At 36.8% G+C, this 18,952-nt stretch overlaps 1 protein-coding gene across 2 annotated transcripts in view; it reads left to right on the top strand.

Annotated features, from left to right (window-relative positions):
- ADAMTS3 (ADAM metallopeptidase with thrombospondin type 1 motif 3) overlaps positions 1-18,952 on the top strand; it is a 284,605-nt gene that overhangs the window by 36,811 nt on the left and 228,842 nt on the right. The gene's annotated exons all lie outside the window — the stretch shown is intronic.

Here is an 18,952-nt window from a genome sequence, read left to right as displayed (position 1 = left end):
CCTGGCTTCTAATAGTCCTTCATTTTGCATACCTGGGTCTGAGAATGATATTAACTGGCTGCCTGGACAAGAAATCAGACCAAGCATAGTGATGTGGGTCCAGATCAAATAAGTCACCATGAGATCTGTTTGGTGAGCTGCACCTCACAGCCAGCTTTAGCTTCAACTGTGGTGTCACTCCTAGACAGCATATAAAAATAAGAGAAGACTTTGAGGCGTATTGGTCCTAGACTCTAACCACTGATATAAAATTTTCAGAAAGGGATGTCTTTTTATATGCTGGGCTTGGAAAAAAAGAATTTAGGAATGTGTTTGTCTATGAATGTTTTGAAATATGGGCTGTATTCATGGCACCATGTTGCTACTTTTTTCCATACTTAAAAACTAGGAGTTTGAATTAGGTCAGTGATTGTTTTTGTTCCATTTGTTGAACTTCATTTAAAGTATTTTGTAAACCAAACTGTATGGTGATCATTTTTTCTACCTTTTAATAACATAAACACATACAAAATTGCTGGTCAGAGTTCACTATGAGTACAAATTACTCTCCTTCTACACTGATTGATTTCCTTTTCCAATAAAACAAATGATTCATAGACCTATATTATTTTGTCCAGTCTTATGAAACAATGACATTCATTCTCAGATCTTTATTACTGCTTCCACTGGTCCCTACAGATCTAGGGAGCTAACGTTAGGAAATCATTAACTATTAACTTTCTGAGGTTCCCTCTGGGACTGTGATGTTCTATGACTATATCTAAATTTGTGTTCTAATTTTTCCTTATGGTCAGTGTCCTTCTGGCCAAAGAAAAGATCAAAGCATCAAATTAACTATTACTCATTAATTATGGTCTGCAACAGAAATTGCATGTATGAATGTTTACTTTTCCAAATGCTGAGATAGACTTACTTTCTAACAGCACTTTTCTACTTTTAAGATTTATTTTTAATCCACTAATTCTGAATAAGCTCTGTGTACTTGAAGGCTTCAAATGACCTAACTGCTATTACAGTTTTGGAAGATGTTTCGTCTTGACTTCTAATGAGACATGGAAATAACCAGTATAAAGAAAAAAATATATATATACATATAGATGAGTAACAGAGACATGTAGGCACATATATACATATGTATACATATATACATATATGTACACATATACACACGTGTGTGTATGTTTACATGTATATATGTATACATATATGTGCATATATATACTGCACTGCCAGTCATATCAAAAGTATAGTACCTACAATTATGTACTTGATAATGATAATAAATGACTTTGTCACTAGTTTATTAACTGTTCTATACTTTTAAATCAGTACTTTAGAGTGTACTTCTAGTATTAGAAAAAAAAGCTAGCTATAAAACAGCCTCAGGCAGTTCCTTCAGGAGGTGTTCCAGAAGAAGGCATTGTTATAATAGAAGATGACAGCACCTTGCATGTTATTACCTCTGAAGACCTTCCAGTGGGATAAGATGTGAAGGCAGAAGACAGTTCTATTGATGATTCTGACTCAGTGTAGGCCTAGGCTAATGTGTATGTTTGTGTCTTAGTTTTTAACAAAAAAGTTTAAAAAGCAAAAAAAAAAAAAAAGAAATTAAAAATTAAAAAATAAAAATAGAATAAGTATATAAAGAAAATATATTTTTGTACAAATTTACAACGTGTTTGTGTTTTAAGCTAAGTAAGTCAATTTTTTAAATTAAAAGTTTATAAAGTAAAAAGTTACAGTAAGCTGAGGTTAATTTATTATTGAAGAAAAAAATATATTTAAAATAAATTTAGTGTAGCCTGAGTGTGTTGTTTATACAGGAGTCTACAATAATGTCTTAGACCTTCACATTTACTTACAACTCACTGACACAACCAGAACAACTTCCAGTCCTGCAAGCTCCATATAATGCCCTATATAGGTATATCATTTTAAATCTTTATTTTTACCATTTCTTTCTATGTTCACATCTGTTTAGATACACAAATACTTACTATTTTACTGCAGTTGCCTATAGTATGCAGTATAGTAGCATGCTGTATAGGTTTGCAGCAAGGAAGAAATATGCTGTGCCATACAGCCTATGTGTGTAGTATGTATGTAGTAGGATATACTATGTAGGTTTGTGTAAGTACATCATATCATGTTCACATAGTGATGAAATCACCTAATGCATTTCTCAGAACATATCCTAGTCATTAAGCAACACATGACTGTATTATATTAACTAACATAAATATATATATATATATAAAGATATACATATGTGTGTTTATATGTGTGTGTGTGTCTGTATATTTACACACATACTCTTAAAAGCAGAAGGAACTGTCCCTTAGATCCACTGTTAGGGAAACATCAAGCTACTTCAAGATAGGAGTGTTGTGTCAGCTCTATTGATGAAACCATTTCCCTGGAAAGTCCTCCCACGTTGCATATGAGGTATGTTATTGTTTTCCCTAAGGGGTTTCTGACCTTAGCAGGCATCACGATCTCCTGGAGAGTTTGTTAAAACAGATTTCTGGGTGCCACCTCAGAGTTTCTGATTTAGTAGGTCTGCAGGTGGGACTGAAAGTTTGCATTTCTAAGATGCTCTCAGTTACTGCCAGACTCCAAAACTCTACTGTCTGTTTCTTGCTTGTGTGCAATGATACTGGATACTGTTTTTTCCCAGCTGACTTCCTTTTTCTGGTAAGGAATTTCAACTTTTTTTTTTTTTTTCGTCTGTAATACTGTCTGGCCCTTTCCCACTGCTTAGTCATAATCCCTGCCAGTTTGACTCAGCACCTGTCAGTCCCAGATTGGATTAACTACGCACAACTTTAACTTCCTCTTTTAGTCCCATTTCCTGGGAGCTGCATGTTCTTTGGAGGCACACATGAGTACCATCTTCTCAGGCCATGTTCTGGCAGCATACAGAAACTGTGTGAACTTAGACAAGCCACCTGATATGTCTGATCCTTTTCCTCATTTGGTTCAGGCAAAGATTTTCTGGTGTTAGGTGGAGCTTTGAAGTGGATATTGGTGCTGTTATTTGGTGGCCAGTAGTCATTAAGAAATGCTCGTGAGTTTCTAAAGCCATTTCACCTCCATGAATTGGGTAGAACTGTGATACAGGAAACAGAGAAAGCCTAAGATCTTCAATTGTCCTACACTTCAGCAGTCTGAGGACCATCACTCTCCTTGGGCTCCCACTAGCCAACCATGTACCCTGTTCTTACACCAGCTCTGTGCTTTATCCGACCCTCTTCTGTATCTCTACTCTCAACCTAGATGATCTCATCTGATTCTGTGGCTTCAATAGCACCTATACAGTGATGATTTGTATGTGTCTGTGTTTGGGTCTGACCTCTCTACTGAACTCCAGAATCATACGTATATTCTGTGACCTATTCAGTATCTCCACTTGAATGTCTAAATTTAACCAGTCCAAAGATCAACCCTTGATAGACACACCTGCATGCTTTCCTCCAAAAAGAAAAGTTGCTGCCCATTTCTCAGGCCAAAAACCTAGATTCTTACTATCCTAGATTCTTCTTTTATTCCCCTCTCAAATATCTCCTATCAGATCTATAATAAGTTTTTAGTTTTTTCTATGAAATATGTTTGAATCTACTTATTATATTGTATATAATAAGTATATTCAAAGTTGTATATGCTACAACTTTGGCCAAAACCACTTTCATCTTTTCCATGGATATGACAGTTACCTCCTGTCTGATGTTTTCAGTCCATTCTTGCTCCTCTTGTTCACATAGAAGCTAAATTGGCATTTCTAAGTTTGATAAAATTTTCTGTTTACAAAACTTCAGTGGCTTCCCATTAAAATCCAAAAATTTCACCATGACTTTTAAGACTCCATGTCAGTGGTTCTGATAATCATTGTGTATCATAATTACCTGAAGAGCATACACACACACACACACACGTGTGTGTGTGTGTGTATGTATATACATATATATATATATATATATATATATATATATATATATATATATATTTGAGATCCCATCTCCAGATACAGAGATTCATTTGGTCTTGGATAAGACTCAGCATAAACAGATTAAATGCTCCTATAGATGATTCTAGTATATAACTAGGGTTGAGAATTACTGTTGTTTTTAGAGGCCACTAATCTTAGTAGGCATCAGAATCCCCTGGAAGCCTTGCTAAAACAGATTTTTGGACACCACTGCAGAGTTTCTGACTCAGTAAGTCTGTAGAGGGGCCTGAAAGTTTGCATTTCTAACAAGCTCCCATATGATGCTACATTTTGAGAGCCACTCATCTACGAGATCTGGTTTCAGTATACTTCCCTGATATCACTTCCACTTGAATCCTTACTTCGTTTACTGTGTTCAGCCATTCTGGTCTTTTTTGTCTTTCAAACAATTAAAATTTTTCCTGCTTTTGGCCTTTTGGATCAGCTATTCTTCTGTCAGAATATTCTTTTCTAGACTTTTATAATAAATAGGAGTTCATACTCATCATTTGAGTGTTAATTTAAATTATATTTCCTCAAAAAGGATTTTCCTGACCATTCTAGCTAAAGCAGAAACCCTAATTACTCTACCATATATTGGTGCTTTTAATCTTCTCTTTAGCCATTACTGACATCTCAAGTTTATCTTAAATTTTTTATTTACATTTATTGCTGAAGAGGGCATGGGTCTACTGAGGGCAAGAACTCTTTTCCCTGGGTTTTAAACAATTCTTGGCTTACACTCAACAAATTAATATTGACAGACGGATTCGTGTGGATATTGGGATGGAAAATTGAATACCACTCTTGAGAGGTGAATTGGGGGCTTTTCTTTGATGTTTTCAGTTTTCCCTTCTGTGTAACTTTCATAAATAGAGTGTTATGAACTTGAAAGTTTTGAGGTAGCTAATATTTTATATAAATCAATTCCATCCTCCTGAGTAGTGTTTTTATGCTTTTGTTTTCATAAGTTCTTTTTTTCTCTCATTTTTCATCTCATCTACTTTCACATACAAGTTAGTGAAGAAGAAGCATCTTTTTTTATTGATTTGTATTTTTAATTGCCAATAATTGTATATATTTATGGTGTAAAAGTGTTATTTCCTTATGAGTATATACTATAGAATGATAAAATCAGAGTAATCAACATATTCATTGCCTCAGATATTTACCATTTTCTTGTGGTGAGATTTAAAATACTCTCTTTTAGCTACTTTGAAATCATCTTGACCAAATCCTCACTTGAATTCAACTTAATAGTGTATATATATAGTGTGTCTCTTAAATTAATTTTCTCCTGTTAAGCAACATAAACCAATACAAATTAGGAAGAAACTTATTTTTTTTTTAAGAGAAAATAAAAAAAGACACCATAAAAATATACTTGGGATTTTTTTCCTTGGACAAAATAAAATATGCGTACGTACTGAGTTTTCAGTCAGTGTTAGTACTACAGCACTTGTAGTTCTCTTCTCTGAGCACTGGCCAAATGTACATCACTTGTTTAATTCCTCTGTACTGAAGTGGAAACTCCATGAGAGTGGGGACTGTCTGTCATGCTTACTTCTGTATCCACAAATCCAGGCACTACGTCTCATATGGTAGGTGCTCTGGTGAGTTACTGACTGAATGAAGACACAGAACATCAATTTGATGGCACTATAATCTGCTCCATATTGCCCTCTATGTTTCAGGATCCTTAGCGGCATGAATTCTTCCTCTGTGTAGAATCCCTCTCCTTCCTTCCTCTTGGTACCCATAACTCTGCCTTATACCCCTGCACTTCTTTTACAGTTTCTTAATAATGGAATGTTAGAAGGGTTCTCAAGCCAAGTAAAGAAAGCCATGCCTCTTTGGTTTCTGAATTGTTTGACTTCTTTTAGACAAGTATTGGTTTTTCTAAGTTTTGTCCCTCTGGGAAACTTCCAGGATTCTTTATTTTTCTGAGACCAGATTCTTTCTCTGCATCTTGGGAGGATATAAATAGATTGACATCTGGATAGAACTTGGCTGAGTCATTGATTCATTCAATAGATGTTTATTGAGTACCTATTGTGTCCCTGATATTTCAGTGCTGTGGATGCAACAGTGAGCAAAAGTAGGCATAGTATTTGCCCCCATGAGGTTAGAGTGGGAAATACAGGTGTTACTTTTTAAAAAGTCACTGAACTAAGTAAATAATAAGCTGGCATAAATGCTATAAAGGAAAGGTATGCCCCTTTTTGAAATAAGTAACAGTGTTATCAGACCCAGGCTAAGGGTTAAGGAAGGGTTTTCTAAGGAAATGCTAGTTGAGCTGAGCTTTTAAGGATGAAGAAGAGTTCCCTAGATAAAGTACCTGTCAAGGCCATTTTGGGAAGTAAGAGGACAAGGAGACCACAGGATCAGATTGTCAGGGTTGACTAAGATAAAGTTTGATTTTTAGAAGAAAACTATTCTGCTACATGTTTCTCTTGAGCTACCGTAGATGTTTTATCATAATGCTAATACTAGTTGAAACTGATGAATACTAACTATTGTGTGCCAGGCAAAGGTCTGTCCTTTACAGAAATAATCTTAATCTTGTCAACAATTGCCACTTATAAATTAGGAATCCAGAGAAGTATCTTATCCTGTGTTTCACGGAAGACCCAGATACCTTAATTCAGAACCTGTGCTTTTGACCATTATTTTATCCTGGTTCACAGTTGTCATTCCTAATATATGAGATAGTGTGGGCAGTGTGAATTGAAACATACATACATATATGGATCCCCCTCACCATGTATTCTCTATCTCTATATATGTGTGTAGTGTATACAAAGGTATGCATGTGTATATGGTTATATAAAAGCCCTTTTGGGTATTTTGATGTGTACACAGCAAAAACCGACATGGACTCTACACACCACACACACACACACAAATTTCATTAGTATATTTTACTAATTACTAATTAGTAGATTGTTTTATATGTATATATATTATATATATTTATTAGCATATTTTGAGGAAAATTTAAAGGATTTGCAATCAAGCAATTTAACAATGAAAAAAATTGCCAAATGGAATAGCTAGATGATAATTAGTAATTAATAAATGGAACTGAGCTGTTTTCTATCAAATTTGGGTACTCTAACTTCAGCAGGTGAGTGAATTTCATTAGGGCAAGTGAAAATCTTTCGTGTCTCGCCTTATCCTCTGCTGCTAAAGCAGCTCATCTCTATCCACAGTAGCTGCTTATAGCTTTAAATAGCACAACCCTGGACTCTCTCTGCCAACTTTTCTCAAGCCAGCCAGGGTTACGGTGGGGCCAGGGTAGTACTGACTATGCTGTCTCTGCAAGGCCAGGGAAGAGGCCAGGGAAGGGGTTATTGAGTTGGCCAGTTGCCTGGGCACTGGTGTAGGGAAGCCATGGAGCAGCACCGCAATTTCCTGCTTTGAGTAAAGCCCTTGAAGGGCTAGTGCTGGCTAATCCCAGACTTTTAAATTCTTTTGTGATGCCTCACTGGCCCCTCTCTACCCCCTTATTTTTCTTAAGGGGGAGTTTGATTTGTGCTATTCACAGGTACATGGGGGATGATTTAAGAGGCTCATAACCCTCTCTTCCCTGCCAGTTCAGAGTCATTTTGCCTGGGATTTCCATGCTAGAAAATGCAAATATCACACTCTTTAGTTATAAGTTTCCAGCTTAGATCAGATCGCTTAAGTAATTCAGTAAACTTGCTTCTGAGGGATACTGAGTGGATGGGAGAAAGGGCAGGTGAGGAGAGGAGGTCTGTGAACATGAACCACAGGATAGGAAGGATGTAAAAATTTGAGCAAAGCCTTTTACAGATTATTAGGAGGAGATGAATGAAAGAAAAAGACCACTCATTTTGTGTTCTTTACAGTTTTACTTAAGTTTCATCTTGCCTTTGCTCATTTTTCTTTCTTTGGAGGGTGAGGAAAAAAGAATGAGCAAATGTATTCCTAAAAGTTTAAGTGTCACTTCTATCAAGATGATTAAACTATTCCATCCGAAAGTATGACTTACTTGTCTACTGCTGTATAGTAGCTTGTTTTCTGAGTTGTCCTAATTGTGTTAGTGGTTGTTTTATTTTATCTTATTTTTTAGCTTCGAATGCCCCTCTAGTAATTGGTGAAGTTTTAGGGAAAAGTCTGAGGAAAAGGATTTTTTCTAAGTTATATCAGTGTGGTGGGGCACTTTTAAGTGGAAGGAACCTCTGGTTCCTACTTACTTCTGGGTCTTTTATCTAATTTAAGTGCTTGTCTACAGTTTTTCTAGCATGTAGTATTCTTATCAAGAAGGGGGATTTCTTATAGAAGAGGGATTTGTCCGTCCTGACTAAATAGAAGTGGGGTCTTTAGGCTCTACCTCTTTTGATCCTTAATAATTTGGAGCAGTTGCACTTCCCAGTGTGATACTTGGACCATTCTGGAGCTGTGAGTGCACCTAGCAGGAGAATGGAGAGGTCTGGGTTTCAGTTGCAGAGCTACAGGGTCCTTGGGTGTTATAAAAGCATACTTACTGTTTTATAGATGAGGAAATGGGTTTCCAGAGAAGTTGAATCGTGGAATCCGTGTACACATTTCTAATTAGCAGTAGAGAAAGAACTGGAGCCTAGATATCACAACTGCTGTCTCCAGTATTTTTCCTAGCTAGCACCTGGTTATGAATCCAGAGTACTTCAGAGGGGTCTTATGGCAGCTTCCTCTCCTGTCCAGTTCTAGTTCTTTTTTCCTTCAGCCGACTCAGATGTTTGGTTTGGCAATATAAAATTATTACCCATTGCAGTATTTTATTTGAGCTGGCTGCCATATGCCTCATGAAGCATATACCAGTTATATACTTTAGAAAATACATACTAAACTAACAATGATGATTTTATTTAATATCAGCGAAGATAGCCTACTGGTTAAGGGCGTGGACTCTGGAGTTAGTTTGAATCCCAGCTTTACCACATACTAGGTATAAAACCATTCTAAGTCTCTGTTTCCTCATTAGTAACATGGTGATAATAATAATAACAATCATAATAATAATAAAGCCTGATTCATGGGTTACTGTGAGCAAGAAATGATTAAACACATAATATAGTGTTTCATTGACACTATATTACCTGTTTAATCATTTATTGCTCACGATATTAAAAAATTCAATGATATTATTATTAGACTTTTTAGATGAAGTTAGTTATTTATACAGCACTGTTATTGCCTCAACTTTAAAAATCATAGACCATTCCCAACATGTGTGTATTTAGAAAATATCTAGTATTGTTTGCACAAAGAAACAGCAATGTATGACAATTCCGAGTATCAAGTGTGTGCAGGTACTTGCATACCTTCCTACCTTTCTCCTGCCTGTCTTCCTCCCTTCCCATAATTCTCTTTTTCTGTTTGTTGAAGGCTCTCCTTTTTACTTATTTCTGAAAAGACTTCAGGAGACCACATGTCAGGACAATGCCAGCTAAGTCATTTAAGGAGGGATCAGAACAAAGGAAGCTAAAAGTAATCTTTTCAAGTATATGAACTAGACAGAATTAAACACTTGGGAAATAAGGATTGCTCTCAAGTTTTTGGCAGTTAAAGCCTAAAAGGGAAATACATTAGGTTACATAGTTTTAGTTTCCTAACAATAGAAAATAATAAACATTAGATCTTTAGAGGCAAATTATTTATTTTTTCCCCAATAGGGTCAAATTCAAGTCACAATTGTAGAACAATTGTAGATTAATAAATCGTATTTGATAAAGACATATAATCTTGCATCTATAAGTCACATTTTTCATGTTATTTTCATCTTTTAATACAATCTAATTATAATCAGGTCATATGTTAAAGATATTGTTCACCTCATGCATGGAAATAATTAAATGTCAAAAATGAGTCACTTTTGAGTGGGTTGCATAGTGGTTAAGTTCACTAATTTTTTTGAATTAACAGAGGCAATAGAGATGAGTCATACAATTATTTAAAGAACTGTTTAAAAGTTTTAAAGATACATCTAATTTTTAATCTTAATTAAAATGTAATGTATGGTATTGTTTCACATGTTATGCTGGGCAGATAATAAGTTCTCTATATATTTATATTTCATTTTAATTTGGCATATGTATATAATTTTACTGTTTGGTTTAATTTGTTTTTATAATACTAAAAAATAAAATGTCCATCAAATATAAGGGATAACAGTATCCACAGGGTTTTGATTTTTTTTTATGTTAATTCTGCTAACAGGTAGGAACTTTAGAAATCATGCTTTTCAGAAATAAAGAAGTATTACTCTGGGCATGTAATTGCAAAAATCATAACAATTTAAGGAAATTATTGCCTCAAAATTTACTGGACATTGAAAGTTTTTGTTTATTTTAATGCACATGTCAAATACAGATTGTACACTGTGCCTACTTTTTCTTTCCTTTTATATTTACCTTTTGGAATAGTAAATTCTTAACTCTTGCCAATATGAGAGATTATTGGGTAATGTCTAAGACTCTCATAAAGTTAAAAATTAGGTTATTAATTTCAGACATTATTTTCTTCCATTTATTTTGATAGAAGAGTCTAGTCTAAAAATAAGAATCTATTATTTTGTTTCTCGTGAGGTTAAGATTTGTGTTTTATGTTTTTATGACTGAAAACAATACTGTTAATTAGTTGCTGGTATTAAGAAACTAGCTTACTTGGGTACTAGTTCGGTCTTAGGTATTTATTTCCTTTTTTCAAACACTATCTGAAGTTAACGCATTAACTTTTATAAGGTTATAACCTTTGAAAATGTTTTAAGCATTTTTAGCACTGTCAGAAATGAAGATTGTTCTTTTTTGTTGATTATGATTATTTCTGTATCAGTTTCCAAGAAAGCTGTTATACAAGGTGTAGTGATTGAATAGAACAGAATCTGTGTTTGGGAGACTTAAATGTTCCACTTGATGGTAAGTATAGTCACATAGTGTTTGATCTGAAGTTAGTTATAAAAATGGTCTAATTGCAGAGGTTCACTTTTTTTTCACCACAGTAGTTGATATGACTTGTAGACTTTGTAGGTAACCTCAGTCTGTTCCTGGCCTCTGAGTTTCCTCTCACTTAAGTGTTCTTTCTGTGAAAGTGTCCTCAACAAGCAAGGGTCTGGCATTTCATGAGGATTGTAACCAGGACAATGTAGTAGGTGCTATTTCATCCATTGTGTGGAAGGAGGACAGACATTTCATGGAACTGAAAAGTTGGTGACTGGGGAGAAACTAATTGGATTAGGTTTTATTTAGTGACTTTGCAAACTTAAGCAGGTGCTGAAAAGATCAAGATCTTGTTGTGAATATTGAGGATGAAATTTGTCCTACCACACCTACTTAGAAAGTCAATGGTGGGAGGAGAGGTTTTTTTTCAATTATGGATTTGTGTGTAGGAGAAAGGATGTACCATTTCCGATTTAATTGTGAAATGGCCCTCCCTTGGGGTTCATCTTCTTTTACTATATCAGTTCCAGCAATTTAACCTGCCGTCTCAATTAAGGTTCTTTCCTACAGAACTCTGCTGTGTTTTTACTTGAAATTTTTTAGTTCTTCTTGCCTGTTTGGTTAAGGGACATATACAGCTCTGTTTTCAATGGGATGTTTTAGAGCCACCTCAATTAGAAATCTAGATGTTCTGATCTTAGTCCAGAGACCTAAGTAGAGCAGTACTTAGTTAAATAGCCCGGAAACTTGTTGAAATTTTTGTATTTGCTTACTGAAAGCATTCATTTATATGTGGTTACTATGGCTAGATTTTCCTGGTGACTTCTCTTTATTATAATAATGGGGATAGCTAATTAAAAGATATGATTAACTTCAATTAAATTAGAGGTGATTATTGACAAAGACAGAATTTAACATAAGATGGAGGTAATGTATAGTATTTGAGGTACTTTTATGTATAATATAATAAATAGTCATTTTTAAGGATGTTTCTTACAGAATTTATTTTTGGAACAATTTCAAGTAAGTCTAGCATTCACAATGAAAATAAGATAAACTAACTTTTAGTGAGTTCTGATTATATTCAATGCACCATGCTAAATACTTTTTATGTTTTTTTAATCCTAGAAACAACCCAGTGAACTTGGTACAAAATTCTCACTGTTTTTAACACCTTTGAAACTGATTTCAAACAGTTAATATTTTTAAGAGATTGTGATTATTGGAAAAGTAGAGAAAAGAGGTAGCTCACTGCATAGAACCGGTCTTAAAATGGTAGGGTCTTGATTACGTGACATAAAGGTTGTAAATATTGACCTGGCATGATGGCTCACCCCTGTAATCTCAGCACTTTGGATGGCTGAGACAGGTGGATCACTTGATGTCAGAAGTTCGAGACCAGCCTGGCCAACATGGTGAAACCCTGTCTCTACTAAAAATATAAAAATTAGCCAGGTATGGTGGCAGGCACCTGTAGTATCAGTTGCTCTGGAGGCCAGGGCAGGAGAATTGCTTGAACCTGGGAGGCAGAGGTTGCAATGAGCCAAGATCATGCCACTGCATTCCAGCCTGGGCAACAGAGCAAGACTCTGTCTCAAAAACAAAAACAAAAAAGAAAAGATTGTAAATATTTGAATTAATTTTTAAATGCTGTTAAGTAATCATTAATTTGGACTACTTTTTAAATTTTATTTTAGTTTTACCCTTGAGATCTGTATGTAATAAGCTATGTTAAATGTTTTGGTGAGGACATATATATTACTTAAACATGGGCCTTACTCAAAAAGTTTACTTTCCAGTAGTGAATAATAACTACAGGTTGAGTCTAGGTGGAAGTATAGACAAGTATGTGGCATCGCTGGTAGATTGGCTGAGTGAGCTCAGAGAAGCCTAGCTGGATAAAAATCTGACAAATTTTCTGTGAGAGCGCTTACCTCAGCAAAGAAGAGCCAGCTATTCTTAGCTTGATTTGGTCTTGGACATTGAGACAGAGCAATTCTGAGCATAGGATGATGTTTGTTTTCATGTTTTTTACGCCCTTAATAGATTCATGTCTGAGCCCCATGCAAACAAAGGTGAGCTTCTAAATAAATACTGCCACGAGAGAGCATCTAAATAAACACTGCCATGAGAGAAGACTTATTCACTAATACATGGGAAATATGTCTTGGAGTCTCCTAGAAGTGATTGTGACTTGTATGGGCCTAGTAATCCTGTATCAGCAGGTTCAAGAGTTGGTGACATTGAAGTTATTACTATTAATGGGACCCATCAGTGCCCATAGATGGGTAAGGCCTGGCAACAACATAGGGGTTATAGAAATAACTCTTATACCAATTAAATTGAGAGGGGTTACTGAGAGAGAGAGAAGGAGAGAGGGAGAGGAAGAAGGAGAGAGATGGGCATTCAGAGGACAGAATAGAATGATTGCTCAATCCTGGAAGTCAAGGAAGGGTTTAATAATATTTATCCTCAGTGAAATAACTCAGAAATAAAAAACCCGGGAAGTGCAAGAGGCTGGGGAACTCCCTCTCCTAGCCAAGGGAAGCCACTGGGGACTGTTCCTGGCATCCTGGCCCAGATACTGCACTTTTCCCACAGTCTTCACAACCCACAGACCAGGAGATTCACTCCGGTGCCTACAACACCAGGGTCGCCGGTTTCCAGCACAAAACTGGGCGGCCGTTTGGGAGGACACTGAGCTAGCTGCAGCAGCGTTTTGTTTTTTCATACTCAGTGACATCTGGAATGTCAGTGAGACAGAATGGTTCACTCCCCTGAAAAAGGGGGCTGAAGCCAGGGAGCCAAGTGATCTGGCTTGGCAGGTCCCACCCCCAGGAAGACCAGCAAGCTAAGATCCACTGACTTGAAATTCTCACAGCCACCACAGCAGTCTGAGCTTGATCTTGGACATTTGAGCTCAGTGTGGGGGAGGGGCATCTGCCATTGCTGAGGCTCGAATTGGTGGTTTAACCTTGCCTGTGTAAACAAAGTCGCCAGGAAGTCCGAACAGTGTAGAGCCCACGGCAGTTAAGCAAGGCCTCTGCAGACAGACTGTGTCACTAGACTCCCTCCTCACTGGGCAGAGCATCTCTGAAAAAAGGCAGCAGCCCATCAGGGTCTTATAAATAAAGCTCCCACCTTCCTGGGACAGATCACTTGGGAAAAGGGGCAGTTGTGGATTCAGCTTCAGCAGATTTAAAAGTTCCTGCCCAGCAGCTCTGAAGAGAGCAGCGGATTTCCCAGCACAGCGTTTGAGCTTTGATAAGGGACAGACTGCCTCCTCAAGTGGCTCCCTCGCCCCTGTGTATCCTGACTGGGAGACACGTCCCAGCGGGGGCCGACAGACACCTCATACAGGAAAGCTCTGGCTGGCATCTGGTGGGTACCCTTCTGGGACAAGGCTACCAGAGGAAGGAACGGGCAGCGATTTTTGCTGTTCTGCAGCCCCTGCTGGTGATTCCTAGGCAAGCAGGGTCTGGAATGGACCTCTGGCAAACTCCAGCAGACCTACAGCAGAGGGGCCTGTCAGAAGGAAAACTAACAAACAAAAATAAATAGTTTCAGCATCAACTTGAAGGATGTCTACTTAAGACCCCATCCAAAGTTAGAAACTTCAAAGATCACTGTTGGTGGGAGTGTACATTAGTTCAGCCATTGTGGAAGACAGTGTGGTGATTCTTCAAGGATCTAGGACTAGAAATACCATTTGACCTGACAATCCCATTACTGGGTATATACCAAAAGAATTATAAATTGTTTTGTTATAAAGACACATGTACACGTATGTTTATTGTGGCACTGTTCACAATAGCAAAGACTTGGAACCAATCCAAATTACCATCAATGATAGAGTGGATAAAGAGATTATAGCACATATACACCATGGAATACTATGCAGCCATAAAAAAGGATGAGTTCATGTCCTTTGCAGGGATATGGATGAAGCTGAAAATGATCATTCTCAGCAAACTGACACAAGAATGGAAAACCCAGACACTGCATGTTCTCACTTATAAGTGAGTGTTGAACAATGAGAACACAGGGAGGGGAACATCACATACCAGGGCCTGTTGGGGGGTGGGGGGCTAGGGGAGGGATAGCATTAGAAGAAATAACTAATGTAGATGACGAGGTGATGGATGCAGCAAACCACCATGGCATGTGTATATCTATGTAACAAACATACACATTCTGCACATGTACCCCAGAACTTAAAGTATAATAAACAAAAATTTAGTTATTATTGACTAGAGTCACCTTGTTGTGCTATCAAATAGTAGGTCTTATTTATTTATTTATTTTTTGAGATGGAGTCTCACTCTATCGCTCAGGCTGGAGTGTAGTGGCATGACATTGGCTCACTGCAACCTCTGCTTCCTGAGTTCAAGTGATTCTTCTGCCTCAGCCTCCCAGGTAGCTGGAACTACAGGTGCATGCCACCACACTTGGCTAATTTTTGTATTTTTAGTAGAGACGAGGTTTCACCATATTGGCCAGGCTGATCTTGAACTACTGACCTCGTGATTCGCCCACCTCAGCCTCTCAAAGTGCTGGGATTACAGGCATGAGCCACCCAGCCTGGCCAGGTCTTATTTATTCCTTCTACTTGTTTTTTGTACCCATTTACCCTTCCCAGCCTCTGGTAACCATCCTTCTGCTCTCTACATCCATGAGTTCAATTCTTTTGATTTTTAGATTCTACAAATAAGTGAGAACATATGATGTTGCTCTTTCTGTGCCTGGCTTATTTCACTCAACATAGTCATCTCCAATTGCATCCATGTTGTTGCAAATGACAAGATCTGGTTCTTTTTTATGACTGAATAGTACTCCATTATGTATATAGACCACATTTTCTTTTTTTTTTTTTGAGACGGAGTCTCACACTATTGCCAGGATGTAGTGCAGTGGCATGATCTTGGCTCACTGCAATCTCTGCCTCTTGGGTTCAAACAATTCTCCTGCCTCAGCCTCCCAAGTAGCTGGGACTACAGGTGTGTGCCACCATGCCCAGCTAATTTTTTTGTATTTTTAGTAGAGATGGGGTTTCACCATTTTGGCCAGGATGGTCTCGATCTCCTGACCTCGTGATCCACCCATCTCAGCCTCCCAAAGTGCTGGGATTACAGGCATAAGCCACCATGCCTGGCCTGATTTTCTTTATTCATTCATCTGTTGATGGGCACTTAGGTTGCTTCCAAATATTAGTCATTATAAACAGTGCTGCAACAAACATAGGAGTGCAGATATTTTTCTGATACACTGATTTCTTTTCTTTTGTGTATATACTGAACAGTGGGATTGCTGGATCATATGGTAGCTCTATTTTTAGTTTTTTGAGAAGGCTCCAAACTGTTCTAGATTGTGTTTATACTAATTTACATTCTCATTAACAATATGCAAGGGTTCCCTTTTCTCCACATCCTCACCAGCATTTGTTATTGCCTGTCTTTTGGGTATAAGTCATTTTAACTGAGATGAGATAATATACCATTGTAGTTTCAATTTGCATTTCTCTGATGATCAATGATGTTGAGCACTTTTTCATATGTCCATTTGCCATTTGTCTGTCTTCTTTTGAGAAATGTCTATTCAAATCCTTTCCTATTTTTTTTGATCAGGTTATTAGATTTTTTTCCTATAGATTTATAGTTGTTTGATCTCCTCATATATTCTAGTTATTAATCCCTTGTCAGATGGGCAGTTTGCTAATATTTTCTCCCAGTCTGTGAGTCATCTTTTGACTTTGTTGATTGTATTCTTTGCTGTACAGAAACTTTTTAAGTTGATGTGATCTCATTTGTCCATTTTTGCTTTGGTTGCCTGTGCTTGTGGGGTATTGCTCAAGAATTTTTTGCCCAGATCAATATCCTGGAGATTTTCTCCAGTGTTTCCTTGTAATAGTTTCATAATTTGTGCTCTTAGATTTGAGTCTTTAATCCATTTTTATTTGATTTTTGCTTATGGTGAGAGATGGGGTCTACTTTTATTCTTCTGCATATGGATATTCAGTTTTCCCAGCACCATTTATTGAAGAGACTGTCTTTTAATCAGTGTACATTGTTGGCGTTTTTGTAGAAAATGAGTTCACTATACGTGTATAGATTTGTTCTGGGTTCTCTATTCTGTTCCATTGGTCTGTGTGTCTGATTTTTTTCCAGTATCATGCTATTTTGGTTATCATAGCTCTGTAGTGTAATTTGAGAGTCAAATAATGAGATCCCTCCAGTTTTTATGTTTTTTTATTTTTTATTTATTATTTTTTGGCTTAGGATAGCTTTGCCTATTCTGGGTCTTTTGTGGTTTCATATAAATTTTAGGATTTAAAAAAAATTTCTGTGAAGAACATCTGTTGGTATTTTGCTAGGGGTTACATTGAATCTATAGATTGCTTTGGGTAGTATAGACATTTTAACAATATTGATTCTTAAAATCAATGAACATGACATATTTTTTATGTTTTGGTGTCCTCTTCAATTTGTTTCATCAGTGTTTTATAGTTTTCATTATAGAGATCTTTTATTTCTTTGGTGAGGTTAATCCCTAGGTATTTAATTTTATGTGTGGCTATTTTAAATGGCATTTCATTTTTATTTCCTTTTTAGATTGTTCACTGTTGGCATATAGAAATGTTACTAATTTTTGTATGTTAATGTTGTATCCTGCAAGTTAACTGAATTTGTTTATCATTTCTAATAGTTTTTGGTGGAGTGTTTAGATTTTTCCAAATATAAGATAGTATCATCTGCAAACAAGGATAATTTGACTTTTTTCTTTCCAATTTGGATGCCCTTTGTATCTTTCTCTTGTCTGATTGCTCAAGCTAGGAATTTTAGTACTATGTTGAATAACAGTGGTGACAGTGGGCAGCCTTATTATTTTCCTGATTTTAGAGGAAAGAGTTTTGAGTTTTTCCCCATTTAGTATGATACTAGTTGTGGGTCTGTCATGTTTTGCTTTTATTAGGTTGAGGTGTGTTCCTTCTTTACCTAATTTTCTGAGAGTTTTTATCATGAAGAGATGTTGAATTTTATCAAATGCTTTTCCAGCATCAGTTGAAATGATCATATGGATTTTATCCTTCATTCTGTTGATATGATATATCACATTGATTGATTTGCATATGTTAAGCCATCCTTGCATTCCAGGGATAGCTCCCACTTGGTCATGATGAATGACCTTTCTAATGTATTGTTGAATTATTTGGTTTGCTAGTATTTTGTTGAGGATTTTTTTTTTTTTGAGATGGAGTTTCGCTCTTGTTACCCAGGCTGGAATGCAATGGCATGATCTCGGCTCACCGCGACCTCCGCCTCCTGGGTTCAGGCAATTCTCCTGCCTCAGCCCCCTGAGTAGCTGGGATTACAGGCATGCACCACCGTGCCCAGCTAATTTTTTGTATTTTTAGTAGAGACGGAGTTTCACCATGTTGACTAGGATGGTCTCGATCTCTTGACCTCATGATCCACCCACCTCGGCCTCCCAAAGTGCTGGGATTACAGGCGTGAGCCACCGCGCCCAGCTGTTGAGGATTTTTACATCAGTATTCATCAGATGTATTCACCTGTTATTTATTTTTTTTTTTTTTTGTGGCTTTGTCTGGTTTTGGTAACACATTAATACTGGCCTCATAGGATGAGTTTGGAAGTATTCCCTCCTCCCATTTTTCAGAATAGTTTGAGAAGGATTGGTATTACTTCTTTAAATATTTGGTAGAATTCAGCAGCAAAGCCATCAGGTCCTGGGCTTTTCTTTACTGGGAGAGTTTTTATTACGCTTTCAGTCTTGTTACTTGTTACTGGTTTGTTTAGATTTTGGATTTCTTCATGGTTCAATCTTGTAGGTTGTGTGTATCAAAGAATTTGCCCATTTGTTCTAGTTTTTCCAATTTATTGGCACATTGTTGCTCATGGCAGCCATTAACAATCGTCGTTTGAATTTCTGCACTATCTGTTGTAATGTCTGTTTTTTATTTTGGTTTTATTTATTTGGATCTCCTCTCTTTTTTTCTTAGTTTGGCTAA

Source organism: Aotus nancymaae, unplaced genomic scaffold (assembly GCF_030222135.1).
Source record: "Aotus nancymaae isolate 86718 unplaced genomic scaffold, 86718_ANA_hifiasm-v0.15.2.pri h1tg000006l, whole genome shotgun sequence".
In the NCBI taxonomy this organism is placed as follows: domain Eukaryota; kingdom Metazoa; phylum Chordata; class Mammalia; order Primates; family Aotidae; genus Aotus; species Aotus nancymaae.
Note: the sequence above shows the minus strand (reverse complement) of the source record. Positions and strands in the feature narration are given on the sequence as shown.